The following is a 14,239-nucleotide window of genomic DNA, read 5'->3' as shown; positions in this document are numbered from 1 at the left end:
CACATTTAAAAATCTCTTTATGACAAACTAATCATTTTCAACTGTGCAGTCGGTCAACCACACACTCGATCATGATAAAATAAATGCCAATTTGGGGAACGTCATCAGTGGCTTTCCTATGGATATTCTCACCCTCGGCATAGGAATGTGGAGTTTTTACACCACTGGTTCTGGGTTGTAAACAGGAGATGAGCACTGCCTCGTGCTTGTTTTGACCGGAAACTGCTATTTTTTTTGGTGAAGCTGATGTTGTTTTTAAGGTACCACACATCCCGAAGACTCCAACGAGCTCACTGTGGCATCCGCCCTGACCCCCTCATCTCCGACTCCACCTCTAGCCCTGCCCGCCCTGCCCTTCCCCAAGATATTTCATATCTTGATGTCCTTAATAACCTCCAATTAACTGCAAAAATGGGTGACTCTCAATTGAGTCCCTCTTTGCTGTGTAGGGTTTCGTGGTCGTGCCAAGAAGCTTTTCGATGTATGCTCGGCACGACGTCTGATAGGATGGGGATGGTTTAGTTTTATTTGTATGTGCTCATGTGATTTGTTTACCTTTCTTGTCCTTTGCACTCCTGCCATGTTTTTGTATTGTTTGTTGTTGTAATGTTGTTCAAATCTGTGAAAAAGAGCTTCATAGTTCATTAGATTCCTCCGGTATAAATACATATTATTCCGATTCTGTTTTGCTCCACGTGCTCAGAGAGCTTCTTAATTTCCCCTGACGTTTTTGCTCCACGTATGTAGTATGTAGAAGCTTTTTTCCGCAGTGCACGTAGCCAACCGTGCTAATCGGAGGTGCGGGAGAAGGACAACTACAGCATGAAAAGCAATTTCAAAGAAATGAGTTTTCAATCTAGATCATTTAGAAGTGCACAGTTCCAGTCGCTAAGCAATATCGGAAGGAAGAGCGTTCCAGATGGCCACAGAAGCGCATCTGAAAGCGCGCGATTGCTGTACATATAAGCAATTCCAAATTCCTCGTCTCCCCAGGACAGGCCGAAAGCGCAACAGGACTCGTCTCAAAGTGGAAGCCAAAGAGAGGCTCTGCTTTACGTTTGTGGGACCCCCCCCCCATCGTGGTAGCAGAGTTGGTGACGGTAAAGGTGCAGCCCTGCAATTGCTTGCTCCACACCACTGCTGGCAGAAGGGCATCCGCCGACGAGAGCGAGCACGAGAGGGCCACTCATGCGGGTACATGGCCTACTCTTCCATACTGGGTAGATGTCTCGGAAGAGGAATCAAACCCAGGCCGCTAGACCTTTATAAGGCAATGAAATAACTTCACCAGCGTGAGCCAGCACACTCCCAACCTGCCCTCCCCCTCCCTCGCACCTCCCCCATCATACGAGTATTCACAGGCGTGCAATCGTCATGCCAAATTCCGTCACCCGAAAATAGTCGTGGCGAATCGCATGGCCTCAAAGTGCCTACGTGAACGCGAGCACCTCTCCTCGGGCTAAGGGTACCGCTTATCTCTCTCCTCCCAGTGGCAAGAAATTCCTCGGCGCTGAGATCTCATCGGCGAACGCTGATAAGTCTGATGGCCGGTTGCATAAAAAAATATCGCAGCTGAAGTGGAATGTCTCCGTAGTTTGCCAATGATGATGCCTTATGGCGAGATGTTAACTTCTTCGCCTGGTATACAAGAAGTCGTGGGTTCAATCCCGACTGATGATGCCTGTATATTTGGAGTTTGCATGTTCTCCCCGTGGTTGCTTGGACTTTTCTCCAAGTCCTCCAGTTTTTTCCCTCCATATTGTGAGGCATCCCTTTACAGTATGTAACTTGTTTAAATTTCCACATAAAGTCACTTTGTTGAGCTTTCATTTGTGGCCAGGTCGCTTGTGAAAAAGAGCTAGACAGCTTAGTGGGCCTTATCTGGTAAAACTATTTTCAATAGATATAATAACTACAAAAATCTCCTTAAGATTCTATCAACGTATTAGTGGCATCCAGGTACCAATGCAAATGACAATATTGTTTATTTTTCAAAGTGACTGGTGTTTTTGCTCCTATTGCTATTTTCTTCATTGCTGCCCTTTATTTTCTTTGTTTTGCTTTCGTCATTCCGATGACCCAGGTCACTCTTGCAAATGAGACCATTCCTGATCTAGATTTGAAGTTTTCGTGACTGCAAGGATCCATACTCTTTGGTTCTTTCGGTAAAGTCACGTAGGTGAAAAATTAAAATAATAATACAAATTATAAAATGAAAATAACTAAATTAAATCACCAAACGTCGTGATTTAATTTAGTTATTTTCATTTTATTATTTTTATTATTAATTAACTAAATTAAATCACGAAACGTCGTAAATTAATTCAGTTATTTCATTTTATAATTTTTATAATTATTATTTTTCATCTACGTGACTTTACCGAAAAAACCAAAGAGTACATTCCTGATCTGTATGTATGTTGAACTTTTTTCGCACCGTACGTAGCCAACCATGCAGGGGAAGGACAAACTGAACACAAAAAGCAGTTCTAAATAAATTAGTTTTCTATCTAAATTTAAAAAGTGCATAGCTCCAGTGGCTTCCTAATAGCGGAAAGAGTATTCCAGACGGCCGCAGAAGCGCATCTGAAAGCGCGCGATGCAGTGACCGTCTGTTTGATGGTTAGCCAAAAGCCGCTGTTGCGAGAATGACGGAAGTTTTGCGTGATCTCACCTGGTTGAACAAGATGAACTTGTACATCATGGGACCTCCTTGCCAGTACTAAAATATAAGAATAGGTTTTTCACCCTTTTTTCTGGCAACAAAACTGAAACCTTTTTAGAAGGAATCATGCCTGCAAAAGGCATTCAGCTGAACGCTTTTTGGTGTCCTCTGGTCTTCCACCGTTTGAGACGAGGCTCAAAAGAAAGCTGTCTCTGGTGTGGACCAATCAGTTTCAAGGACAATGCATATATTATCAGAGTATGTTATTTATTTGCATTCTGACCACAAGTATTGTGGTTATTGCAGACAAGATTCCTTGTAAATAGGTTTCAGTTTTGTTGCCAGAAAAAAGGGGGAAAAACCCTATTTTTATAAGATAAACTTGACTTGATACTCTTTGGTTCTTTCAAGATTCTTTCAAGATTGACTTGATACTCTGGCACCGTGCGTGTCATCACACCAGCGGGGCCAGTTAATTTCACGACTGCAAAACGTCTCGACATCGCATATTGCTCGAAAAAACTCCACAGAGTAAAGGGAAAACAGAGAGGATGACTCTGACCAATCACCCAGGATGCACCTGATCTTGTCGGACCTACAAAGCCAAGCAGGACGGAGCCTGGATACTGCTTCCAAGATTAACCACCCCACAAGTCAGGGCGCTAGAAGCTGCTGCCGTGCAACGTGGTGGGCAGCTGAGTGCGGTGCAGCAAAATCCGCTGTTGTACTGTACTCCTGTGCTGCCACGACTATCCTTTCCTCCTACCATTCACCAAACCGCACTGACCAACGTGGGGAATTACGGTCAAATAACCCCCACGACTTGTACGACGTCAGGAGGCCCTCACCTAGCAGCGCGATTACAAAAGCGGTTGTACAAATAAACACACGGTGTATCCTGGCCACAGTGGGATAAAATGCCAAACTGCTCTTGAACAGCGTGGAGGAATGTGCCATCATTTAAAACTGCCGTACATGCGAGCAGAAATTCCACTCACCTAAAATGTTGGTCCCAGAATGGGCGGCTTATTTGACCTAAAATCGAGAGTTAGTTTAACCCTCTCATGCATCATCATCATCAGCCACAGTGAATCCAATGCTGATTGAAGGCCTCCCAAAACCACCTCTACACCTCTCAATTTCCTGCGATGTTAAGAATCCACCGAGCACTCGAGCAAAAATTCCCTCACTCCATCTCTTCGCTGGACGTCCTCTCGAATGCGTCCTATTGGCTGCCACTTAATTCTTATTCAAACTGCTCTTCAACAGCATTCCTCCTGTGCTGCGTAGGGTTTCAATAATTAATTGTCACATCACAATATCTGAACCACGATCCTCACGAGCAAAATCATGTTCTCATCCACTGGCATGAAACCTCAAATCTTTACAACCAATGAGGATCTTCGCTGGGTGCTCGGTGCTTGCCCAACCTTTCGCCCCCACGCCACCAAACGGTGCAAACGTCTATCATGAAGCCCATCCAAAAAAAAAGTTTCGTCATGTTTCCCTGAAGCCCGGAATTTCAGTGCCCTATCTTTGTTTGGCCCTCACTGTTTAATTTAGTAACTTCCTTTCATATCTCCTTCTCTTGATTTTCCTTGAGATGGGCAATCTTACCATTGCTCAACCCCTGAATTCGTAGCTGGAGAGATTGGGTCCATTAGCCCATTGCTTTAAAGCCACCACAAGCCGTATTTACTTGAGTGGTCTGCACAAGAACTTGTTGATACTGGCGCTGTCTGTGCGAGCAAGATAAAAACAAAATCTTCATCAACAGAGTTAGTGTCGTGGTTTGCTGGTTGGTGGCTCGTAGGACACTCAGTGGAAGCTACGTATTTCCCTCTGCGGACATCATCGGCTAACTAGAGGATCATATTGCTTTTCTCATGCCACAATTACCAGCATCATAATCAAGTTTTTAAAATATTTTGTTTAACTTGGCCGATAGCTCAAACTAGGAGGACAATGTCTCATTTGCAGGAGTAGCCTGGGTGAACAAAATGACAAAAAGCAAAGTAAATAAACTACAGCAATGAAGCAAATTTAAATCAGGACAAAAACGAATTGCGTCACGTGAGAAATCGCAAATATCGCGGAAACGATGCAAGTCGGCCCAGGCATATTCATTTTAGACTGATCATAAAACAATTGCAAAATAGGTGAAAGAAATAATAAACAGATATAGGGTGACTCTTGTATTAATATGTAAACAGACAGGAAATATATCAAGAGCAATTGCAAGTGAATCGTAACTACATTACCAGGATCACTGCAATATTATCTGGACGATTAAGATGCTGCGGAAAGTAAGACGCACCCAAATTCGTTTTACGAACCTTGTCTCACACACAACTGCTCGGTACTTTACCATGTTGGTGAGTTGGGGATGGTGAATGGCCAGGACCGATTAAGATATCGGTCACCACCGATGTTAGCCATGGCTGGGAATCAAACTCAGGTTGCTAGATTCGGAGCGCAGTGCGCTTACCACTGCCGCCACTGAATGCTCCCCCTACACCTTAAAATATGGATTGAAAACATAAATCCTCAAACTACACGTTCAACGCATGTATTCTAGTTTAACACGTAGGTATTCGCGACCAAGATTATCCATAAGAGGTTTTTTTGGTGGATTTCTCAACAACTATGGTTGTCGCCTAGTGATGCTGGTTGTAATTACTGGTGAAACGTCGTACTCAAATAGTAAATGTTGTGTATCTACTCTCCAACACACAACGGTGTGCTGAACTTGTAACAAATTGGCACGTGTTGTTTACGTGACAAACCTTGCCAATTCTCGGGTGGTCGCGGGTTTAATGACACATTTATATTTACGCGATGTAACCCAAAAACCTATGGTGGATAATATTGGTCACGGAAGCCTACTACACGTTAAACTGTGCAATTAATACAGGCTGCGTTCTCCTCCCCTGCCTCTCATGTGGGTGCCGCGGTGGCGAGATGTTAACTACCTCTTCTGATATACAGGAGGTTGTGGGTTCAATCTCAACCCTGACACCTGCTGTATACTTGGAGTTTGCCATGTCTCTCTCCCCCTGTGGTCGCGTGGATTTACTAATTAGCTGTGTCGGGTGGTGGCGGGTTTAACAACACATTTATATTCATGCGATCTAACCTCCATTATGCTTGTATTGTCAGCTTAATTATCGATATAACCCAAAGGATGCACATAGTCACATTTCTAATATGCAGCAGTTAAGGACATGAAGACCCCCCGAAACAACATGGATCAGTGCAGTAGAGCACAACTAGGATACATTACATGTGCCGGGTCTAACAGTGGGATTAACGGTGTGCTTGGAAAGTAAATATCTTATAGGACTTGTTCCAGTTCTATAATTAGCAGAGCTCCTCACTCATCGAGGGTCACCGGCTCAGTGGCCCACATGACCGGGAATGAAACAATTTAAGTAATAAAAAACAAACGACATCACAAGTCTCCATTCTGCTTTCTATGAAGGTAAACTATAAACAGTACATTTGCATAGACTAATTTACAAATGTGTTGGATTGTAGCTCTCCGACGTGTTCTCGGGTTGTGCCCGTGCGCTGTTGGGCATGACGTCCGGAAGTTCCCCTCCACGCGCTCAATGAGCTCCCAGCAACACGGGAGATAAAAACGTCGGACGTAGGGCAGAACAAACACGCGCTCGTTGCCAGACAACGTACCGGAGGGCCGTACAGGCCACAACCGCGAGAACTTTCGTGGTGGAACGTTCCGCGTCGTGCGCGTTCCCATTTTATCCAGGGCCGCCGTTCCTCCCCGACAATACCCTGGACAATGTAGCGTGGAGCCGACTTTACACGGAAGAATTTCACAACGCTGCAAATAACCGTCACGCAGCGCCCCCCCCCCGCCCGGAATTTTCTCTCGAGCCAAAAGAAAGAGCGGCAGTGGGCCCCCTCGTATACCAACCACGTCGTCTCTCCTCCTGCTCCTCGTGCACGCGCGCGCTGGGATGAAACGCGCCGCTTTCCGCAGGAAACTCCCGCGAGTTTACAACGCGGACCCAGTTTCCCCCCGCGACCCCATTCCCCCGGCGCACCAAGGTCAGAAACACAAAAGGCGGGCGTCACGAGCGTGGCTGCCATCGCCGTGATAAACGGCCGCCACCTCCAGGTGGTGGCGGTGTGGACTCGAGCTTTCGGGTTGTTATTTTTTTTTCCTTCCACCCATTTTTAGCCAAACGCGAAACGACAAAATCGTAGCACGCACGCGCGCATGCACACACGCGCGCACACATACACGCGCGCGCCACGCTCTCCCGGCCATTGTTCGCTTGTCACCCAGATCTGCGACAGTATCCGACACGAGCCGTAAGGAGCGCGTGTGCTGCTGCTGGTGGTGGCCGTTCCACCAGCAGCTTTCATTCGCTCCGCTCGTGACGCCATTGTTTCTGACGGTGTTGCTGACAATGTTACTGCACATACGAGGAGCGCAAAGATGATTGCAAACAAAGCGAGCACTTAGTGCTTTATGTGGTTAGCGCACTGCGTCACAAACCCTGCAAAGCTGAGTTTGACTTCTGCCAATGGCCAGAGAGAGTTGGTAGCTGAACCGGTCCTGGGGTAGCCTTCTTCACCAACCCACACTGGTCAGTGTGGTCAACTATGGTCACACAACCTCCATGACTGGCATGGCAAGGTGAGGCCTCCACAACTCTGGCTGTCGCCTGATGAGGCTGGTTGTAATTACCGGCGAAACATCACGGTATGCGAATGGGAAAAAAATTGTGGGTTTACTCTCTAACACACCGATGTGCTGAACTAGAATTGATTGTGTAGGAAGGGTGCTGGGTTTAACACCACATTTATATTCTTGGTTCTTTCGGTAAAGGCACGTAGAAGGGAAACAATAAAATAATAAAAATATAAAACAATTAAATTCTCACGACGTTTCGACTGCAACACAAGCAATCATCATTAGGTGTGAAAAACACAACAAATATTTCTTGCTGTGTTTTTCACACCTGATGATGATTGCTTGTGTTGCAGTCAAAACGTCGTGCAAATTTTATTGTTTGATATTTTTATTCTTTTATTGTTTCCCTTCTACGTGACTTTACCGAAAGAACCAAGAATATGAATCCCTGCAGCCACGAAAGCTTTAAAATCACAACACATTTATATTTACGTGAACTAAACCAAAAACCTCGAATACAGACAAAGTATTTTTATTTTTATTATCCATCAATTTGCGAGTAATTCTGCTTATATTCCAGGCAGGTTCAGCATTGGGATAATTGGCCAATTCCATATTCACAAGTGCCTGGCCTTACGTAACAGGAAACTGGAGTAGTACCCGGCTAATACCCATGGGTACGAAGGAAGAAAGCGCTCAAAACTCCACACAAATGCATTCAAGAATCCATTGCTGTCCTGCCATCTCCTGGCGACTTCACTTCCCAAAAACTAGAATACACCTGACATTCCCAGGTTGTCCCCCATCCACGTACTAACCAGATTCGATGCTGCTTAGCTATCAAAAGCTGCGATGTGATCGGGTGCAACCAGGGCGACATGGTCCCATGCTTGTTGGCCCATACTTCCCACCGCTCTGCAGCACAAACCAATGTCGATCTGGGCAGTTCCATTGCGTGGCGTTCACTTTCATTGCACTCATGCAGCCGGGGCAATTAACCATCTACACAGACGGCCCTAAATGCATTAATAAAAATTGACCGCGTGACTTAGTGGAAAATACAGATGTGATTTACGTTTGGTGTCATTATGGGGTTGGCGCGGGCTGTGTGGGTGGTGCAGTGGCCGTTGTAATATCCTCGCTTGGGTTCAAATTAGCGAAATATGCATGTGCACGCACACACATATCGCGTTGTGTTTATTCATAACATAGTATTTTTTTTTTTACTATTTCCAACAAAGGATAAGAGATATATTCATGGAACCTTTTTGCCAGTATCAAAATGATGAACAAAAAAAACCTAGGCTTTTTACTTTCTGGCAATAAAACAGGTGTGAAGGTGTCCAAACACCAAACAGATAACCATTGCAAGGCATGGAGACTGCATTAATCACACGTACTTGTGGCAAAACATGTAAACAAACGTGTTCCAATAATATATGCATTGCGTGTGAAACTGATTGGCCTACACCAGAGAGAATTCTTCAAGGCTTTGTGTCACCTATGTGGTTTTTTGTATTGCCAGAAAGGGTAAAACCTATTCTTATTTTTTCATCAAGGATGAAAGCGTTTATGCGTTAACTTCATCCATCAAACTGTGACGGCGCGCACAATACCCCACACGTACAGATGGGTTGGTGTGACAAGACCACCAAAGCACGACGGAGAGAAAGCCTGGGCAAACGCCAATCGGAAACAAATACACACGGCTATTCCTGAACCAGTCGAATGGGATAAATCTCGACATCAATTTGTAATCTGTTGCAATCCACAAAAATGCCGTACGAATGAAGAAGAAAATGGTCCAATATGAGTCGTACGGCATCGCATTGCTATTCGGGAGCCACCCTATCAACAACAAACCAAAGCGGTGCCCACAACTTGTTGACACAAACGAGCACAAAAGGGAAAGATTTGGAAAATATGGAGATGCATTTTGCCTCAACGGCTTTCCGCTGGCCCTGATAATCCGCAGGCTTCCACGCTTGGAATCCAATACCTCCGAAGTCACACACAAGCTGGGAAGCGTGACAGAATCCTTCAGTCAGCATGGGTTTTCCCGATGTGTCCTTATCTTTTTTAATATATAAATAAATGTAGGACCGGTGTTTTACAAAATTCAAGTCTTTGTTGCGAGCTTTCTTCACAATTCGATACAAGAAACTAATCTTACACAAGCAAAACATCAGTACGTGAGTAGAATAAAAAAATGTTGACCCACCCATCCACCTGCTTTGAAAAATACATAGTAACAAAAATAAATGACAGAACTTTTGTCAATACATTGCCAGATGAATATTTCACTATGCTGGTCATGATGGTTGGTAAAGGTGGGTTATAGTCAGGGTTTTGGGCGGTGGAAGGCATCCAGGGCCAGTTCAGATATCATTCGCCACTGATGTGAGCTGTGACTAGGAATATATCTCAGGTCGCTGGGTTCATAGCGCAGTGCACGACGCAACTGTGCCAATACATACAGAGCCCCTGACTCCCTGCTCTTTGAGAAACATGATTAATATCAGGCGTTCTTTACCACCCGCTTCACAGCAAACAGCACACTTTACCAGCTCTATGCAATATACCAGGCCACAGCAGAAAACGAAATGTGACTCACACACCGAACTTTCGTTGTTTTGAACACCCCCCTGCCGCCCCCCGTGTGGAATGCTGCCATGGTGTAATGGTTAGCGCTGCCGCACTGGGATTCCAATCCAGAGGGCGCCAGTTTGATTCCATCTCCCGGATTGGTTTCTTAAATCTCCCCACCTCTGTCAAACCCATCGTCAGTACCAGTAGACTACGGTCGGTCAATCGGCAGGTCGCGTGCAGCCGAGTAAAGTGCGGTCGCTCTGACCTCTTCCAAGACGCCTGAAAAGCATCTAAGAGAAGGCCAATTGATCCCCTAGAGGGGCTCTCTAGAGCTCCCTCTCGTGGAAGCCCTTCTGCATTAGCAAGAAATCGCAGGGGCTGCACCTTTGTCCGACATCAGCATGTGCAGACGCGATGTTAGGGGCGCGCTGTTGTGAAGGTGCCCGATGCCCCCAGGGAGGCGCGAGTGTTTTGTGTTTGGCGGAGATCTCTGGTGTTGAGTGGGGGCCGGGCACATGTTCCAGGAGTTGAGGAACGCGTCGATGGACGATTAAAGATAAATACGTTACACCATGCGCCTGTAATCACAAGAGGCAGTGAGATCCACACAGTTGAGCAGAGCTGAAGTGAATCAGGGACGGGGCCACAGAGAGATGGAATATGTTCTCGTTTAAAGGCGCCACATACGCGAGCACAAATTCCATTCACATAAAATGTCGGAGCCCAGAATTGGCGGCTTATTTAACCTAACATCAAAGTTTAACCCTCTCATGTATCATCATCATCATAAGCCACGGTCAATCCAATGCTGATCAAAGGCCTCCCAAAAACCACCACTACACCTCTAAAGTTCCTGCGATGTAATAATCCACCGAGCACCTGCGCAAAAATGTATTTGATCACTCCATCTCCCTCGCTGGACGTTCTCTCTGCGCTGCTACCTCATTGTTATTCTTGACCACTGGCTATCGTCCCTTCGAGTGACGTCCTCTCATGCATATATTATATATATAAACTGGTGTAATGCTATTTTAGTACGTGTTGAAAACGTTTCATATAATTTTACAACAGTCCACCAGTGCACACGATTCACTTTATAAATTAACTATTATTCCTCTCAAGTGTCCTTTCCAGTTTCTCTTCCCCAGCAAGTCCATTTGTCCCCCGCACGCTACACAGATGAATCTATTTATTTTTAAATAACTAAAAAAAATAAAAGGGTTGAGAAGAGAGTTTCACAATTCTTGCAACCTAGTACAATTAGCGTGGTGAACTATAGCCTTGTTTTTTTTTACCAAGGTCAAAGGTTCAACGTAACCCATCATTAACACAACAGGGCTATGGTTCCGTCCTGTGAGAATGAGCCATTACTGGACTCTGGACGATGAAATTGACTCAAGTGCTGTGACTCGTGCGACTGACTTTTTGGGGTGCCACGGTGGCAAGCTGTTAACTCCCTCGCCTGGTATACAGGAGGTTGTGGGTTCAATCTCGACCCTGAAGCCTGTATGTTTGGAGTTTGCATGTTCTCCCCCCCGTGGTCGCGTGGATTTTTCTCTGGATCCTCCGGTTTTTCCCTCCGCATTTGGAAACACGTTCCCAGTTTTTGGCTGCGAGAAATTTCCACCACGTGATAAGCCACTTCGTTGAGCTATCATTTGTGGCCAGGTCGCTTCTGGAAAAGAGCTATATAGCTCAGTGGGCTTTAGTTGGTGAAATAAAAATAGTTTATAGACTTACAGAGGGACAAAGGAAGTTAAATGCAATGTAGATGATGGCAGGGAAATTGTAGCGTTGAACAAGTTAATATTCTTTCACATGAAAGGGGATATCAAAACACAGTACTTAAGATCCTTACAAAAACCCTACAATTCATGATAAATCCCTAATATTCTAGCAGCCACCATCACCATGAATGGAGGCGATGTAAACATATCTTTGCTCTTAATCCATTAATTGCCAAAGCATTTAAATATACACCAGCTATGTATTTCATAAGTAGAGCTAAATCGGACGCTAAATTGCGTGACAATAAGCTGTACTCATCTTTTCCATTATCCTCGGCTCAGAAAAATCTAATTAACCACGTCCCATTTCACTTCTTTTTTTTGGTACTGCTCGATTTTTCAAATTCCCTCCCATCAGTCTCTACCCCCAAGTTCTTATATCTTTATTCAATTCTAGAAACATCTCAACTCCTGATTATTGATAATTGGTGTTTTACCCTTTTATCTGGCAACAAAACTGACACCTTTTTTACAAGGAGTCATGTTTGCATTGACCACAATACCTGCGGTCGGAATGCAAACAAAAAACACAACTGGTAATGTATGCACTGTCCTTGAAATTGAGTGAAATTGATTGGTCCACACCTGAGACAGCTTTTCTTAGAGCCGAGTCTCACATGGTGTTGGACCAGATGACGCCAAAAGCTGTCTCGGGTGTGGACCAATCAATTCCATTCAATTTCAAGGACAATGCATACATTATAGAGTTGTGTTTTTTGTTTGCATTCCGACCGCAGGTATTGTGGTCAATGCAAACATGACTCCTTGTAAAAAAGATGTCAGTTTTGTTGCCAGATAAAAGGGTAAAAAAACAATTATCATATTTTGCTACTGGCAAAGGAGGTTCCAATGGTGATCTCAACTCCTATCTACTACACCTTCGCTAGTGATGTTTGTTGCTGGCTACTTGGTGTATTGGGGCCTTTGGCCTGTCGTAACCATCCGTGACCATGACAAAGGGACGGGAATTCACAGTTCTTTCCCTTTCATCCAGCCAAGCCAAAGCATTTCCGACATGTTTTGACGACTGTTAAAATAAGTGAATAATACGCTCATTTGTGGCCACACCAAAAAAGAAATTGCCTTAATTGGACGATTCACACTGCAGTTAAATGTTACATACAGAAAATGGGATTTTAGGGCCAATGGCCAAATGCACTCTTCAACATACCATCAATGCACAGCGATATTCAGGAAACAAAAATTACTTAAAGCAGGTGACACCCTCTAAAGTATACGTGGGTGCCACTTGTTTGTCTTGCATCTCCCCAAAGACAAAGAAGAGTGGCGATTTCTCTCCCTTCCAACACCAGCACATTCGCCGTGGTCACTAAGTGCCCACTTAAGTTATGCGTTTACTATGTGGTGGCTTTGTTAAGCACCGATCAATGCGGGCTAAGGTTCTTCTCCCAAGTGTGAGCCACTGTGCCCCAGCATTGCACGGCCAGTGCGTCACCTCGCCCGTGTTTACCCTCGATGTAGATTAAGCACAATTATAAATAATGCCGTCTGACTGGCTAAGCGCAGCCAGATAGAATGCGTGTGTATCCTAACATTTAAGTGTTCACCATCATCATCGTCGTCAGCCACGATCAAATCGACGGCTGGATGATCATCCCTAAGTCCCGTGGAGCTGCGATGCATAGCAATCCATCTGGTGCCTGCACAGGAGTTCATCTCATTGCTCCACATCAGCAACGAATGTCCTCCCGGCAGCATTCCCTCCTTCGGCTGCCACACAAGATGTTAGTCTCGGCTACCAACTATCACTTCTTCTTGCAACGTGTGCCCAACGCTACATATTTTTCTTAGCAGTCAGAATGTCTCTAACCTTTAAATAAATATTCTCTACCGCACGTGTACCTCCTCTTATGGTAATTCTGAAGCTTCTTTGCACACTTACAAGATTTCCTTATATCATTTTCGTCAACGTCCAAGATTCCAATCCAATTTTCTCCAACAGTGGTGCAGCATGAACGTGATAGTAATCCAAATGATTATGTTTTACACTTAAGTGTATTTTTTAAATGTCCCATACCAAGGTAGATTTGATGTGACAAAGAGAAACCCTGACACGTCACAGTTAATGTTAGATGCCTCGAAAATCACGGGACTTTTTGCCAACGAGTATTACTTTCTTGCCAAAATGTATCTGGAGGAAGAAAATGTTGATTCTCGGAGCTGCAATTTATGCAATTTCAGCGCAAAACCAAATTTTTAAGTGACGTGTTCCTTTGCCCAGTCACTGGATGCCGGAACACACCAATTTCCTAAGCTCAACAACCCAGTTCGATCACAGGCGGCTGTAAATTGTATTTCAAAACACAGGATTCTCAGCGATGTCTGCTCAGCACTCTCTCTCAGAGCCGCGAGCGACTCTCAGTTGAAATCTTGTTGGTTCTTTCGGTAAAGTCACGTAGAAGGGAAATAATAAAATAATAAAAATAAAACGTAACAAAATAATTCTCACGACGTTTCGGCCACAAAGCAAGCAGCCGTCCCTCAGGTGAAGAACAGGTCTGTCGGGAAGACAGC

The 14,239-nt window shown here is 44.8% G+C and overlaps 1 protein-coding gene across 1 annotated transcript in view; it reads right to left on the bottom strand.

The window, feature by feature from the left end:
• The window catches only part of LOC133356176 (egl nine homolog 1-like), a 54,618-nt gene that overhangs the window by 28,080 nt on the left and 12,299 nt on the right, over positions 1 to 14,239 (bottom strand). The window lies entirely within an intron of this gene.

This window comes from Lethenteron reissneri, chromosome 53 (genome assembly GCF_015708825.2).
Source record: "Lethenteron reissneri isolate LAM-NWPU_2019-01 chromosome 53, ASM1570882v1, whole genome shotgun sequence".
NCBI lineage: Eukaryota > Metazoa > Chordata > Hyperoartia > Petromyzontiformes > Petromyzontidae > Lethenteron > Lethenteron reissneri.
Note: the sequence above shows the minus strand (reverse complement) of the source record. Positions and strands in the feature narration are given on the sequence as shown.